Raw genomic sequence first — 16,889 nt, 5'->3', positions numbered from 1 at the left:
GGTGGATTCTTTACCAGCTGCATCCTAACCTTATTCTTTTCTTCCCTTTAGGGTAGTTGTTCTTTTAAAGCTTTTTGTTTATCTTTCCATTAAAAATTATAGTAATTATAGAAACTATATAATATCTGTCTATAGCTATATATTCTTTCATGCTCTTTTGATATAGTGTCATACTGTTTGTTTTCTCTACCTTGTCTTTTTACTTAATATATCCTGGCTATTTCATAGTATCACTTATAGATAAATATTCCTCAGAATTTTTTTTTAATTGTGGCAAAATATACACGACTTCACTTTCACTTTTCACTTTCATGCATTGGAGAAGGAAATGGCAACCCACTCCAGTGTTCTTGCCTGGAGAATCCCAGGGATGGGGGAGCCTGGTGGGCTTCCATCTATGGGGTCGCACAGAGTCAGACACGACTAAAGTGACTTAGCATAGCATACATGTTGCACTAGTGGTAAAGAAACCACCTGCCAATGCAAGAGATGTGGGTTCGATCCTAGGGTCAGGGAGATCCCCTGGAGGAGCACATGGCTTCCCAATCAAGTATTCTTGCCTGAAGAATCCAATGGACAGAGGAGTGTGACAGGCTATAATCAATAGTGTTGCAAAGAGTTGGACATGACTGAAGTGACTTAGCATGCATGTATGCAAAATATATATAACATAAAATTTACCATTTGAACCTTTTCTTGTTTGTTTTTTTTGCATACCATGCAGCTTGTGGGATCTTAGTTCCTTAACCTGGGATTGAACCCAGTCCCCGGCAGTGAAAGTTTGGAGTCCTAACCACGAGCCCACCAAGGAATTCCCCCATTCCAGTCATTTTTAAGTGTGCAGTTTAGTGGCATTAAGTACAGTCACCTTGGTATGTCATTACCACTATCCTTTACTTTTTCAGCTTCTGAAACTGAAATACTATACCTATTAAACAATAATTCCCTGTTCTCCCCTCCCTTCAACCTTTGGCAACCACCATTCTACTTTTTTTCTTTCTCTCTGAATTTGACTACTCCAGTACCTCTTTTAAGTGAAATCATAAAATATTTGTCCTTAAAAAAAAAAAAAATTTGTCCTTTTGTTATTGGCTTATTTCACTTAGCACAATGTCTTCAAGATTCATCCATGTTGTAACAAATGTCAGAATTTCCTTCCTTTTTAAGACTGAATAGTATTTCAGTGTATGTTTATGCCCAGTATTTAGTTTAATTATTCATTCATCAGACACTTGAGTTCCTTCCACTTTTTGGCTATTATGAATATAGCTGCTGTGAATACAGATGTATAAATATTTGTTCCAGTCTTTGCTTTAAATTTTTTGGGGGTATTCCCAGAAGTGAAATTTTAGGATAATGTGATAATTCTGTTTAATTTTTTGAGGATCTGCCGAACTGTTTCGTATAGCAGCTGCTCCATTTTACATTTTTGCTAGCGATGCACAAGGATACAGTATCTCTGTATCCTCACCAACACTAGTTATTTTCTGGGTTTTTGTTTTGGAATAATAGCCATTGTATTGGGTACGAACTTGTCCTCATTTTTTAGTTCAGGTCCTACTGAAGGACATTTGCTTTCGAAAGCAGAACTTGCTATTGAGGTCCTTATTCATCTTTGTAGGGCCAGCAGCTAACATAGTACCTAACACATCAGATCAGATCAGATCAGTCACTCAGTCGTGTCCGACTCTTTGTGACCCCATGAATTGCAGCACGCCAGGCCTCCCTGTCCATCACCAACTCCCAGAGTTCATTCAGACTCATGTCCATCGAGTCAGTGATGCCATCCAGCCATCTCATCCTCTGCCGTCCCCTTCTCCTCTTGCCCCCAATCCCTCCCAGCATCAGAGTCTTTTCCAATGAGTCAGCTCTTTGCATGAGGTGGCCAAAGTACTGGAGTTTCAGCTTTAGCATCATTCCTTCCAAAGAAATCCCAGGGCTGATCTCCTTTAGAATGGACTGGTTGGATCTCCTTGCAGTCCAAGGGACTCTCAAGAGTCTTCTCCAACACCACAGTTCAAAAGCATCAATTCTTCGGTGCTCAGCCTTCTTCACAGTCCAACTCTCACATCCATACATGACCACAGGAAAAACCATAGCCTTGACTAGACGAACCTTTGTTGGCAAAGTAATGTCTCTGCTTTTGAATATGCTATCTAGGTTGGTCATAACTTTCCTTCCAAGGAGTAAGCGTCTTTTAATTTCATGGCTAATGTTTGAGTGAGTTAATGAACTTTATAAACTGTGAATTCCAGAAGAGGTGATAGTCGTCATGGTTGTAGTTATAGAGCTGTACCTAAGCACATGATCTCCTGGAATTATAAATAGTTGTGGGTTTGTTGGGGTTAGTAATGGTAGTCCTGACAGGAGTACCAAAGATACCTGAACACTAGTGTTTTACTTTGTTCTTTTTTTTGGGAGGGGGGAAGGTCAAAGTGACTTGAAGCTTTCAGCATTATGTGTTTACACTTGTAAGTGGTATAATAAAGTAAAGGAATAAAAGAAACCAGCTTTCTTGTCTCTAGACCTCTCATTCTCTTTCTGCCTAAATAATCTCATTTCCATCTTTGCCTGTCAAATTCTAATGGTTGTACTTGATGTATCCCTCCAGGCTTCTCTGTCCATGGGATTTCCCAGGCAAGAATTCTGGAGTGGATTTGCCATTTCTTCCTCCAGGGAACCTCCCTAACCCAGGGATTGAATCAGTGCCTCCTGCTTGGCAGGCAGATTCTTTACTACTGAGCCACCAGGGAAGCCAAACTTGATACATTAATTAATAGGACAAAAATAGGAATAGGTAATAAAATAATATATGTGGTATCATCCTGTTTTTGTTGAAGAAAAGAAGTGTATTCATGTTCCTGTAGAGTAAGTGATCTGGAAGGATTTTTGTCAAGACCAACAGTGATTGCACAATTTATTTGTGTTTTATATGTTTTTCATTTAATGTTTGTGTTTTCTGGTTTTTCTGTGAGAAACACATTGTGTTTTTAAAAAGTAAAATTAGTACAGAAACTTCATTTTTTAAAATCCCAGCTATCCTTTTTTGTCTAGCTCCCAGTTGCAGTGTCTAAGACTTAGTATTTATTAAATATGTTTTTATTTGAATGATTGAAACTTAAGGAAGAACTTGGTAAATGCCATAAATAGGCATATAGTGCTGAGAGGATTCAAAAGAGAAAAGGATCATGTGTGGAAAGGATCAGTTGCAGATGATGTTTGAATTGACCTTGAAAGGAAGGGTTTTGTTTTGTTTTATTTTTAAGAGGATACTATAATTTAATACCCCTTTGTGCCAGTGATTAACATTTTGTGGATAGGCATTTGAGGAAATGAAATTTCTTTGATTGTATTTATTCTTTAAATTCATGGCTTATATTTTTAGGATACATGCATTATTCAGCAGACTGACTTATTATCTTCTATTTAGGTTGGTATTAATAAGGTGGTTTTCCCTAAGCAAACAACAGCCTGGTGAAGTGGATTGAAGAGGCTATTCGTGTGATAGGGAAACCAGCCAGGAATTAGGAAACTTCTAAGTTGAAAAATGTGAAAAATACACAAGTAGTGGAGAATTGATTGCATTTAGTTATTTCTGACTTTAGGAAAAAATAAGCTTTTAAAATTTTAATTGATTTTCTTGCATGATAGATCACTTTAAAAGAATGCCTTAAAATGCTTATTTTAAATTAAAGTATTAAGTGTGATGACTTTGGTTTGTAAAGTTTTATCTTTTGAGACAGACTGTAATTCACAACCATTCATGATACTTGAAATGTTAAAAGTTTACTTCCTGAAGAAAAGTCAAATTTTATGGGTTGCTCCAGGAGCTCCCCTTTGACTTAAGATAAATATACTCCTGTGATAAAGTCATATTTCTGCAAACTAGCTCACTGAACTAATATTGGAAAGTATTTAATATGCTGTCATAAAACATTAACAAAATAAATTTGTAAAAGAAAAGCAAATCTATGGGACTAAAGGTATTTTACAAACGTAAAAATTTTTATATATATATAAAATAATTCTTAAAGTTTTAGACCTTTTCTCTTTAGAATTTTATTCTTACAAAAAAGTTTTTAAAGGTCTTATTTTACATCACTTAAAATTACTCTAAAAAGTTTTAAAAAAATAATTTCTTACTCTAATTTGGATCTAAAGTAGAATAAATACCATTTTTGAATTTTCAAGGCCACTCCACATTTGGTTTCACATTTAGTGAATTTAGTCATAATATTCCCAAACCCAGTAGGATACAGTTTCTATGGTTATCAGACCCTTTGTAGAGTGACAAAGATTGGAATTCTGATTCTCATGAGTCAAATTTTGGCCTTTGACTCTGTCCCCCTTTCACACTCCTTGCTAAGCTTTGGCTGTTGCTGTGCTTGAAGGCCTGTCAGCTAGCAGGTTCCTATGGTAACAGGAATGGAAATTTCAAAGAAGAAAGAGAATAGGAGCACAAAGGCTTGGTTGATTTGAATTTGAACAAAGAATAGAAGGTTCCCTGTCTTGCACCTTTGTTAAAGAAACCAGAAATTTAATTTTAGAAAGTTATTTTTCAGTTTGTAAACTTCATATACCCTGGTCTTAATTTAGTGAATAAAAGTACTACTGCTTAGGGGAGTGCTCAGTAGGAATCTTTTAAAAATTCAATCAGCCGAAGATTCTTTTTTCTGCCTTTATAGAGTTTTGATAGTCTGTGTTCCTTATATATATTCTCAACTTGGCAGTATGCTGGCTAACTCTTTTAATTTTTACTTTGCTGAAGTTAAAAATTGTTAGAGTTATAATCAGGGCAGCTTGATTATTTGAAAAATATTAATGTTTTTTGTTTTTACATAGCTCTATTGAGGTGTGATTTGTATACAGTTAACTGTACCCATTTAACAGTGTTCAGCTTGAGTTTTGACAGAAGTATATACCTGTGAAACTATCATCACTATCAAGATGTCGTACATTTCCATCACCTCAAAAGCTTCCTAGGGATCTTCCCTGTGGCTCAGACAGTAAAGAATCTGCCTGCAATGCAGGAGACCAGGTTCGATCCCTGGATTGGGAAGATCCTCTGGAGAAGGGAATGGCAATCCACCAGTATTCTTGCCTAGAGAATCCCGTGGACAGAGGAGCCTGGCAGGCCACAGTCCGTGGGTCGCAAAGAGTCCGACACGGCTGAGTGACTGACACTGCTCTACTACAAAAGCTTCCTTGTGCCCTTTGTAGTCCACCCCTCTGAGTTGACTCCCTGCTGAAGCAACCATTGATCTGCTTTCTGTCCCTGTGGATTAGTGTTCATTTTCTAGAGTTTCATATAAATGTACGTATAGTATCTACTTTTTTATGTCTGGTTTCTTTTACCCAGAATCATGATTAAGAGATTGATGCATGTTTTATTTTGTGTTTTAAAAACACCATTCCAGTTGACAGTTGACTTTTTCACTTGGTAGTTGAGCACAGGGAATTGAGCAGGGTTCCTCGTGCCCATCCTAATCTCTTTTTAAGCTGTCATTTACTAGGTGCTGTATCCTATTTTATATATTCTTATTTGTATATGTTGTTGTTGTTCGGTTGGTAAGTTGTGTCCGACTCTTTGCAACCCCATGGACTGCAGCACGCCAGGCTTCCCTGTCCTTCACCATCTCCCAGAATTTGCTCAGACTCATCTCCATTGAGTCTGTGATGCCATCCACCCATCTCATCCTCTGTTACCTCCTTCTCCTCCTACCCTCAGTCTTTCCAGCATCAGGGTCTTTTCCAGTGAGTCGGCTGTTCACATCAGGTGGCCAGAGTATTGGAGCTTCAGCTTCAGCATCAGTATTTGCAGTGAATATTCAGGGTTGATTCCCTTTAGGATTGATTGGACTGCTTTGATCTCCTTAATACACCTATATGTATTAACACCATTTTATAGAGGAAAAACTGAAATTTAGAGAGGTTACAGAGAACAAACTGGTTAATAAGCTCAAGGACTCTGGATAAAAATGCCAGGGTTTAACTCTTGGGACTATCTTTGTAGCTATGTGATCTTTGGCAAGCTACTTAACTTTCTGTGTCTTATTTTCTTCACATTTATTATAAAATGGTGTGACTAACTATAGTACCTACCTTATGGGATTGTTGAGAAGATTAAGTTAGGTGTGTGAAGCACTTACAGCACTGCCCAGCCTGTAGTGAGTGTCCATCAATGCTAGCTGAGACACAGCACAAGATACTTATAGCTAGTAAGTGACAGAAGCATACACTTAAAGCTTTATACTCAGTGCAATAGCACAAAATAGTGACTCAGGTCAATTTTATAATTCATGATGGGGCTCACAAATGGAGGTTTTACTAGCATGGTATCAGATTGATATTGTATAGTTGAGGACTAAGCAAGTGTGAGACTTAACTTCAGGCATACATATGCTTGTATGTATGTCTATACATACATTGGCATGTGAATATAATGCATTTTTAAGCTTTGAGTTTTTTTTTTTTTTTTTTTTTGGTTGCACTGGGTTTTCGTTGTGGTGCACAGGCTTTGTCTAGTTGCGGTTTAAGAGCTTCTCCATTGCAGTGGCTTCTCTTGTTTCAGGGCAAAGGCTCTGAAGTGCATGGGCTTCAGTAGTCATGGAACGTGGGCTTAATAGTTGCAACTTGCAGGCTCCAGAGCCCAGGCTCATTAGTTGTGGCCCACTGGCTCTGTTGCCCTGTGGCATGTGGGATCTTCCCAGACCAGGGATTGCACTGGTGTCCCTTGCATTGCAAGGTGGATTCTTAACCACTGGACCACCAGGGAAGCCCTAAACTTTAAAGTAATTATAGACTCACAGGAAGTTAAAGTAGTGTAGAGATTCTGTATACTGTAGCTAGTTTTACCTGGGGTCTTGCTATCTTATGTAGCTATTAGTGTCAAAACTGGGACATTGGACTTCCCTAGTGGTCAAGTGGTTAAGAATCCTCCTGCCAGTGCAGGGGACACCAGCTTGATCCCTGATCCAGGAAGATCGCACATGCCTTGGGACAGCTAAGCCCATGTACCACAACTACTGAAGCCTCTATGCCCTAGAGCCTGTTCTGCAACAAGAGAAGCCACTGCAATGAGAAGCCTGCACACCGCCACTAGAGAGTAGCCCCCACTCACTGCAGCTAGAGAAAGCCTGCACTCAGCAACGAAAACCCAGCACAGCCAAATAAATAAATAAAATTTTTTAAAAGTCACAGGTGATCTAAAAAAAAAAAGGAAAGTTATCATTGGTATAATCTATAGCCCTTTATCATATTTCACCAGTTTTTACATGTACTCATTTTTTTGTCTGTATATGCACATGTACATGTATGTTTATTGTCTTTGCATTTTTATCACATGTATAAGTTCATGTAGCCATCACTTTGGTTAAGATACTGTGGAAATTCCCTGGCAGTCCAGTGGTTAGGATTCTGTGCTTCCACTGCAGGGGGCATGAGTTCAGATCCCTGGTTGGGGAACTGAGACCCCACAAGACCCACAGCGTGGCAAAAAGAAAACAAAACACCAAAACGATACAAAACTGTTTTTATCACCACATCCTCCTTGTGCTTCCTTTCTCCCTGCCACCCTTCCTATTTCCAGGCAACCACTAATTTCTCTGTCCCTATAATTTTGTCATTTCAAGAATGTTATATAAATAGATTCATACAGTGTATAATCTTTTGAGATTGACTTTTTTCGTTTAGCATAATACCCTTGATATCCACCCAAGTTGCTGCATGTACCAGTAGTGACTGTTTTTAATTGCTGAGTAGTATTCCGTTACAGAGATGTTCTGCAGTTTGTTTAATCATCCACTGAAGGATACTGAGTTGTTTCCAGCTTTTTGCTGTTGCAAATAAAGCTGCTCTGAACATTCATGTACAGGTTTCTGTGCAGACATAAATTTTCCTTTCATGTAAATAAATGCCCAGGAGTGTGATTGCTGGGTTATAGGATAAGCATGTATTTGAATTTTTAAGAAACTACTCAACTATTTTCCATAGAAGTTCTATCATTTTACATTCTACCAGCAGTGTATGAGAGACACATGTTCTCAGCATTCTTACCACCATTTGGTATTTTCACTGTTTTTCATTCAGCTTTTCTCATATGATGTGATATCTTACATGATTTTAATTTGCCTTTCCCTTATGGCTAATAATATTGAACATCTTTTCATGTGCCATTCATATATATTCTTTGATAAAATGTCTGTTCATGTCTATTGTTCATTTTCAATTGAATTGTTTTTTACTTTTGAGCTTTGAGAGTTCTTTATATAGTCCAGATACAAATCTTTTGTTTGAAATGTAGTTTGTAAATAGTTTAGTCTATAGCTTGGTTTTTCATCCTTTTAAAGTCTAGGAGAATAGCAGTCTTAAATTTTAACAAAATCCAGTTTACCAAGTTTTCTTCCTTTTAGGGACTGTGTTTTTGGTGTCATTTATAAGAACTCTTCATTGGGTCTGCAAAGTCTCTGAAGTTCTGTAGCTTTATGTCTAATTTGTATAAAGTAAGTTTCATTTTTTTGCCTGTGAATATCCACTAGCTTCAGCACCATTTGTTGGAAAGGCTGTCTATCCTTGCACCATTTGAACTGCTTTTGCTTCTTCCTCAAAAATCAGTTATCTGTCCTTGTGTAGATTTATATTTGGGTTCTCTATTCTGTCCTGTTGATCTTTGTGTCTATTTCACCACCAATACCACAGTGTCTTGATTTTTGCTAGCTATACAGTAAATGTTAAAATTGGATAGTATGATTTTCCCCCCTTTTTTTCCCAAAATTATTTCATTTATTCTACTTCTTTTTTTTTTTTTTTCTATAAAATCTAGAATAAGCTTATCTTTAACTACTAAAATTGTTACTGGATTTTGACAGAAATGTTATTAAATCTAGAGATCAGATGTTGAATCTCCAATCCATAAACAGTGTTGTTATGGATTGACTTGAGTCCCCCTGAAAAGGGAAAGTGTTAGCCGCTCAGTTGCTCTCTGTGATCACTTCATGGCAAAAAGATGGGGGAACAGTGACAGACTTTATTTTGGGGGGCTCCAAAATCACTGCAGATGGTGACTGTGGCCATGAAATTAAAAGACTCTTACTCCTTGGAAGAAAAGTATGACCAATCTAGACAGCATATTAAAAAGCAGAGACATTACTTTGCCAACAAAGGTCCGTCTAGTCAAAGCTATGGTTTTTACAGTAGTCATGTATAGATGTGAGAGTTGGACTATGAAGAAAGCTGAGCGCCAAAGAATTGATGCTTTTGAACTGTGGTGTTGGAGGAGACTCTTGAGAATCCCTTGGACTGCAAGGAGATCCAACCAGTCCATCCTAAAGGAAATCAGTCCTGAATATTCATTGGAAGGACTGATGTTGAAGCTGAAACTCCAGTACTTCAGCCACCTGATGCAAACTGACTCATTGGAAAAGACGCTGATGCTGGGAAAAGTTGAGGGCAGGAGGAGAAGGGGACGACAGAGGATGAGATGGTTGGATGACATCACCGACTCAATGGATATGAGTTTGAGTAAACTCCAGGAGTTGGTGATGGACAGGGATACCTGGCTTGCTGCAGTCCACAGGGTCTCAAAAGAGTTGGACATGACTAAGCAACTGAACTGAACTGATTGTTAAGTAATCCGGACTTCATAGAATTTGTTCAGGTTAGTTCTCTGCTGTTTTCTGGAGGAGATTGTGTAGAATTGGTATTCTTTTAAAATTGTTAGATTTTACCAATGAAAGCATCAGGCCTGAATATCTTTTTTCAGGAGATTTTAAACTACAATTTGTTGAATAGTTATAGGACTGTTCAGCTTATCAGTTTCATCTTGGGTGAGTTTTGGTAGTCTGACTTCAGAGGAATTGGTCTACTTCATCTAAATTGTCTGGTTTATATGCATAGAGTTGTTTGTAATATTATTTATATATTTTTAACATTTTTTTTGAAAGTGAAAGTTTTGGCTGTGATGGGTTTTCATTGCTGCGTGTAGTCTTTTTCTAGTTGCAGAGTGTGGGGGCTACTCTTTCCTTTTAGGCCTTTCATTGTGGTGGCTTCTGTTGCAGAGCCTGGGCTTTAGAGTGTGTAGGCTTCAGTAGTTGTGGCACATGGGCATGTCACTCTGAAGCATGAGGGATCTTCCTGGACCAGGGATCGAAGCTTTGTCCCCTGCATTGGCAGGCGGATTCTTAACCACTGGGCCACTAGGGAAGTCCTTCCTTATTATATTTTTAATGTCGGTAGAGTATCTAGTGATACCCTTTTTTTCATTCTTGATATTGTGTTTCTCTCTGTCTTTTTAAATCATTCTTACTAGAAGCCTATCAATTTTACTGAAGTTTTCAAAGAACCAGCTCTTGGGTTGAGTGATTTTTTTTCAAAGTTGATTTTCTAATTTCAGTGTTATTGATTTCTCTTCTTTATTATTTCCTTTCCTTTGCTTGCTTTTGCTTTATTTTGCTCTTTTTGGTTATTATGAATAACACTACTCTGTTATAAACATTCATATGCACATTTTTGCTTCAGTTCAGTTCAGTTGCTCAGTCATGTCTGACTCTTTGCGACCCCATGGACTGCAGCATGCCAGGCCTCCCTGTCTATCACCAACTCCTGGAGCTTGCTCAAACTCCTGTCCATTTAGTCAGTGATGCCATCCAACCATCTCATCCTCTGTCATCCCCTTCTCTTCCTGCCTTCAATCTTTCCCAGCATCAGGGTCTTTCCCAATGAGTCAGTTCTTCCCATCAGGTGGTGAAAGTATTGGAGTTTCAGCTTCAGCATCAGTCCTTCCAATGAATATTCAGGACTGATTTCCTTTAGAATGGACTGGTTGGATCTCTTTGCTGTCCAAGGGACTCTCAAGAGTCTCCTCCAACACCACAGTTCCAAAGCATCAATTCTTCGGCACTCAGCTTTCTTCACAGTCCCTCTCTCATATCCATACATGACCACTGGAAAAACCATAGCTTTGACTAGACAGACCTTTGTTGGCAAAGTAATGTCTCTGCTTTTTAATATGCCATCCAGGATGGTCATAAGTTTTCTTCCAAGGAGTAAGCGTCTTTTAATTTCATGGCCACAGTCACCATCTGCAGTGATTTTGGAGCCCCCCAAAATAAAGTCTGACACTGTTTCCATTGTTTCCCTATTTGCCATGAAGTGATGGGACTGGATGCCGTGATCTTAGTTTTCTGAATGTTGAGTTGTAAGCCAACTTTTTCACTCTCCTGTTTCACTTTCATCCAGACGCTCTTTGGTTCTTCTTTGCTTTCTCCTGTAAGGGTCGTGTAATCTGCGTATCTGAGGTTATTGATATTTCTCCCAGCAATCTTTATTCCGCCTTGTGTTTTTGTCCAGCCTGTCATTTCCCATGATGTACTCTACATATAAGTTAAACAAGCAGGATTATTTTTGCTTAAACATGATTTAAAATTATTGGGGGTATATTCCTAGGAGTGGAATTGCTGGATCATGTGGCAGTTTTATGTTTAACTGCTTGAGTAGTTGCCAAACTTTTTCCATAGTGGTTGCCTTGTTTTACATTCCTATCAGCAAATTTTTTTTATACCTAGTCCAGCAATCTTACTCTCTTATGTAGTTGGTAGTTCATTTATATATAATGCAATTGGTGATGTACTTGGCTTAATATCTACCACCTTATTATTTGATTTCAATTTTTCCAAACTGTTTGCCTTTTTCTCTCTCCTATCTTGTTTCTTTTGTATTATTCGATTTCTCTCTCTATTACCTAGTTAGTTGTGCATTCTTTTATTGCTTACCCCAGAAATTATGATATATACTCTTGACTTACAGTATTCTAATAAAAATAATAACTTTGATCACTCTCCCATTAGTGTTCCCCTGACCCCTATCTTTATAATTTTATTATCACACATAATTATTTTGTATTTTATATGTCTTTTAAGGCATTATTTTTTATTTTTACAGAGAATATTCATTTCTATTTTCCCACATATTCACCTCTTTTGTGGATTTTGATTCATTTTGAATTTTCATCTTAGATTACTTTTATCTTTTAGTGTAGGTTTGGGCCAGTCATTTTTCTGTTTTTGTCTGTCTGAAAATGTCTTTACTTTGCTTTCACTTATTAAAGGGTATTTCTGTTGACCATAGTATTATGGTGAGCAGTTGTTTTCTCTTAGCTCTTTAAATAAATCATTCTGTTGTTTTCTAGTACTCCAAAGTCCAGCAGTAGTTGTTCTGTTGAAGGTAAGGTGTCTTTTTTTCCCCATTGGTTATTTTTATGATATTTTTCTTTGGTTTTCCACAGTTTAAATGCTATATGCTTAGGTGTATTTTTGTATGTATTCTTCTGGGGATTTGCATAACTTTTTGAATCTATGCTACTGCTAAGTCACTTCAGTCGTGTCCAACTCTGTGTGACCCCATAGAGGGCAGCCCACCCGGCTCCCCTGTCCCCGGAATTCTCCAGGCAAGAACACCAGAGTGGGTTGCCATTTCCTTCTCCAGTGCATGAAAGTGGAAAGTGAAAGTGGAGTCGCTCAGTTGTGTCCAACTCTTAGCGACCCCATGGACTGCAGCCCACCAGGCTCCTCCATCCATGGGATTTTCCAGGCAAGAGTATTGGAGTGGGGTGCCATTGCCTTCTCCTTTGAATCTATGGATTGTCTTTAATCAGTTTTGACAAATTCTTGACCCTCATCTTGTTATATATTGCCTGTTTATTCTTTCTTCCCTCTTTTGAGGTTCCAGTTATGTATATCCTAAACGTTTTCATGTGTTTTACACATCTAATATGCTTTTTTCTGTATTTTTCAGTAGTTTTTGGTCTGTGTGCTTCTGGTTTGGATATTTTCTATTGCCTTGTTTTCCATTTTGCCATTTCTTTCTTCTGATATATCTAATGGGCTCTTAATTTGATCATTTATGTATTTCACTTAGAGAATTTCCATTTGGTCCTTCTTATGATCGATTCCAATTTTCTGGAATCCTTGATCTTTTGTTTTCTCAAACATATTTCTCGTGTACAGTCTTGGGACTGAGCTGAGTTGAGGCTGGGTTTCAGTTTTGATCGGTCTCTGCCTCCCTGTCGTTTGCCCCCACTGCTGAAGTGTGGTCACTCAGGGGAGGAGCTTCCAGCTGTGAGTGAGTTATGCTCATGTCCCCTACTTGGACTTGAGCCTCTAATTTATGTTTCCTCATACTGATGACACTGCCAAAATCTCCACTCTGCTTTTCAGAGGCTTCGTGCTTAGCTTTTTAACCTCCTGCCCTGTGCATCTCCAGAATTTTCAAATATCTTGAAGGGCCCAAACCTAGAAACTTCCCTGTTCACCCATCTGTCACTTTTGTTTTGAATTTTGTCTGTAGTCTTTTTTTTTTTTAATTTTTATTTTATATTGGAGCATCATCGATTAACAGTGTTGTATTAGTTTTAGGGGGTACAGCAAGGTGATTCAGTTATATATATACATGTACTGTCTATGGTCTTGCACGACTACCAGAGCCCTGCTGGTTTCTTGGTTCTCTAGCATCAGCCTGGGCAAAACTTGCTTGTCAGTCTCTTGCCTTACACCCAGGTTCAACAGATACCTCCTTGGAGAAGTGGCTGCACTTATCAAGCCACCTCTGTATGCTTCCCTGCTCTCAGATTCCTGGTCTGTCTAGTTCTTTTCCTTTAGTAGTTCTCTGCTGCTGCTGCTGCTAAGTCGCTTCAGTCGTATTTGACTCTGTGCAACCCCATAGACGGCAGCCCACCAGGCTCTCCGTCCCTGGGATTCTCCAGGCAAGAACACTGGAGTGGGTTGCCATTTCCTTCTCCAATGCATGAAAGTGAAAAGTGAAAGTGAAGTCACTCAGTCGTGTCCGACTCTTAGCAGCCCCATGGACTGCAGCCTACCAGGCTCCTCCGTCCATGGGATTTTCCAGGCAAGAGTACTGGAGTGGGTTGCCACTGCCTTCTCCGAATAGTTCTCTAGTAGCCTTCAATAGATACTTTAAAGCTTTTCCTATATTTTGAAGTTGTTCTTGATGGAAATATTGATTTAATTTATTAATTTAAAATTATTTCTTCTTGCTTGGAAATGCTAATTGCATATAGTTTGTTTTATGTTATTATATATAAATGTGTTATATTTATTATATATAGTATATATAATATTATATATAGTGTTATATTTATATATTAATATATATTATATATAGTGATCGTGATATTAAGTGATAAAGTGATCATCACATACAGTTATGTATCAGTTATCACATCTCTTATACAGTTAACTTCTTTTAACACCAGTTTCTCTAAGTGACTCTTGGTTTTGTGACTGCGTTGTGTATAGAAGGCTTCTGGATAATGTTTTATATCAATGTAGAAATAAATTGATTGAGTCTTAGTGGAAAGGCCTTGTGGTGAGAATATGTTATTAGTTAAAAATCAGCAATGACTCTGAAACTGGTTATATAAACATGTGAAAAAAATATTTGGTAGTCAGAAGTCCAGATGTACATTTCTTGGGATAATTGATCTATTCCTGTGGTTATGATGATAATTTTAGTATGGTTTTATGTTTGGGGCCACTATTTTTTCTTTTTGTTTCTTTAATACCAGCTTACAGTGTTAGCTGTGTTTATATCGTATGATTTCAGAGTTCAAAGAACTCGTGTATGTTTTTAAAATTTTCTTTTAATGTAAAAAGATCAGGAAAATATGAGACCAAAGTGATATCTCCTCCTTTACCTCCCACCTCAAAACATGTACTACCGTGTATAATAACGACTACTCTTCCTCTCCTGTTGGAAAGGATTGAAGGCAGGAGGAGAAGGGGACAGATGGCTAGATGGTATCACCGACTCAATGGACGTGAGTTTGGGTAAACTGTGGGAGTTGGTGATGGACAGGAAGGCCTGGCGTGCTGTGGTTCATGGGGTTGCAAAGAATCGGACACGGCTGAGCAACTGAACTGAACTTCCTCTCCTACCCTTTCCTTTCATTTTTTGTCCCTCCTCTCCTATTGATATATGTTAGTTGACAAAAATACAGAAATTGAAGTACATAAGAAAAAGAAAATTGAAATCTCTTGTAATCCCATTACCAAGCAGTAATTAGGTTTCTGAGCATTTGACACGTATCTTTTGTGGATTTTTCTTTGTAAAATGGACTGTATTGTTATTTATCGTTCTTAGCCAGGCCTTTTCATTAATATCACCTGTAATAATTAAAATATCCATATGGATTCTGCAATACATCTCATACTTAACCATATCAGAATCTCTAGGTGATTCTGGGTGAAGAGGGTTTTGTTGAAAAAAAGAAAAGCTTCCCTTCAGAAAATTTTAATTGCCTTCAGAAGTCTTCTAAAACAGAAAAAGCAAGAATATTGCCATATTATATATGAAGGAAACTTTAACTTGTATACAACTCTTCATCTAATGATTTGATTTGAACTTTTTCCTAGCCATTCCACCCTATGGTGAATTTGGATTGCTCTCGGGACTTCCGGCCATTTCTCTGTGCACTCTATGCTCCTATCTGTATGGAATACGGACGTGTCACACTTCCCTGCCGTAGGCTCTGTCAGCGGGCTTACAGTGAGTGTTCGAAGCTCATGGAGATGTTTGGTGTTCCTTGGCCTGAAGATATGGAATGCAGTAGGTGCGAAAATCATAGATTTTTCATGGCCCTTTGCTTCTTTTGCATCATATTTAAAATTGTTTTCTAGTTCGTCAGTTTTTAAGAACTTCTTGATGTGTGTATATTACTTATAATTTTGAACAGAAGTTTCATGCCTCAGAGCTGTTCATTTCCTTAGGAATTTGGAATGAAATGAAAAAGGTGGAAAAAGAAAAACATTTCTATGAAGAAAATTTTTAAATAATTAAGAAAAACATAATCAAGATATAGATTGTTGGTATCTTTCCCTTACAGTTTTTTTTTTCTGATTATAAAAGTAATGCCATTTATAAAAGATTAGAAGATACAGAGAACATAATCGTTTGTTGCCTCATTATTAAATATCTTTAATGTGATTTAATGGGACTTGAATATCTTTATAATTTCAGTGTTAATGACTATAGTAGTTCTGTCATTTCTGTTTTTCTTTCTTTGTTTTTTTTTTCAATTTTGTTGTTTTGACCATGCAACATGTGGGATCTTAGTTCCCTGATCAGAGATAGAACCCATGCTGTCTGCACTGGAAGCACGGAGTCCTAACCACTGGACTGCCAGGAAAGTCCCTCGGTTCTGTTTTACTGTCATGTATTAACATACTCAGACCCAGAAAATGTCAGATACTTTTCAAATCACTTCCAATATATAGATTGTAAGCATTTCCTAAAGGTTTCAGGATATTTACCTGACAGTCTTATAGATTTGTGTAAGAGAACGTAATTGTTAGTGATAACATGTATTGTAGTAATACTGAACTTTTTATACTATAATGTTGTATCTTTTTGTGTTCTTACATATTTCAAGGATAAAGCATAGATGAATACCTATAGAACTTTTACTATCTAGCTTTGTCCAATAGTATTTTGCAGTGTTTGCTTCAGGTTTTTTTTCTTGGCCACACCCAAGTTCCATATGGCTTGCAGGATCCTAGTTCCCCCAACTAAGGATGGAACCTGGGGCCCCGACAGTGAAAATACTGAGTCCTAACCGTTGGACCACCAGGGAGTGCCCCAGATTTCTTTTTTAAAGAAATAAAACAGTACAGGTAGAGTTGAAAATTCCTTCGTTAGTATCCATCTTGATTTCATTTCCTTCTTTTCTCCCCAGAGATGAGATAATCATTATGTTGAATTTGTTGTTAATTCTTCTTATGTTTGTTTTTATATTCTTACTGTATATTACATATTACATTACATATACCATACATTACATCCATAAGCAACATTATATACTTTTTTACATTTCATATATG

At 37.6% G+C, this 16,889-nt stretch overlaps 1 long non-coding RNA gene across 1 annotated transcript in view; it reads left to right on the top strand.

The window, feature by feature from the left end:
• Nucleotides 1-15,629, top strand: part of LOC138986987 (uncharacterized) — a 32,688-nt gene extending 17,059 nt beyond the window's left edge. Inside the window, exon 3 of the long non-coding RNA XR_011463504.1 lies at nt 15,426-15,629. This is a non-coding gene — a long non-coding RNA (uncharacterized lncRNA). The remainder of the gene's footprint in view (nt 1-15,425) is intronic.
• The last annotated feature ends 1,260 nt before the right edge of the window (nt 15,630-16,889 follow it).

The sequence above is a fragment of the Bos mutus genome, unplaced genomic scaffold, assembly GCF_027580195.1.
Source record: "Bos mutus isolate GX-2022 unplaced genomic scaffold, NWIPB_WYAK_1.1 CTG351, whole genome shotgun sequence".
Taxonomy (NCBI): domain Eukaryota; kingdom Metazoa; phylum Chordata; class Mammalia; order Artiodactyla; family Bovidae; genus Bos; species Bos mutus.
This window is presented reverse-complemented; position numbering and strand designations above follow the sequence as displayed.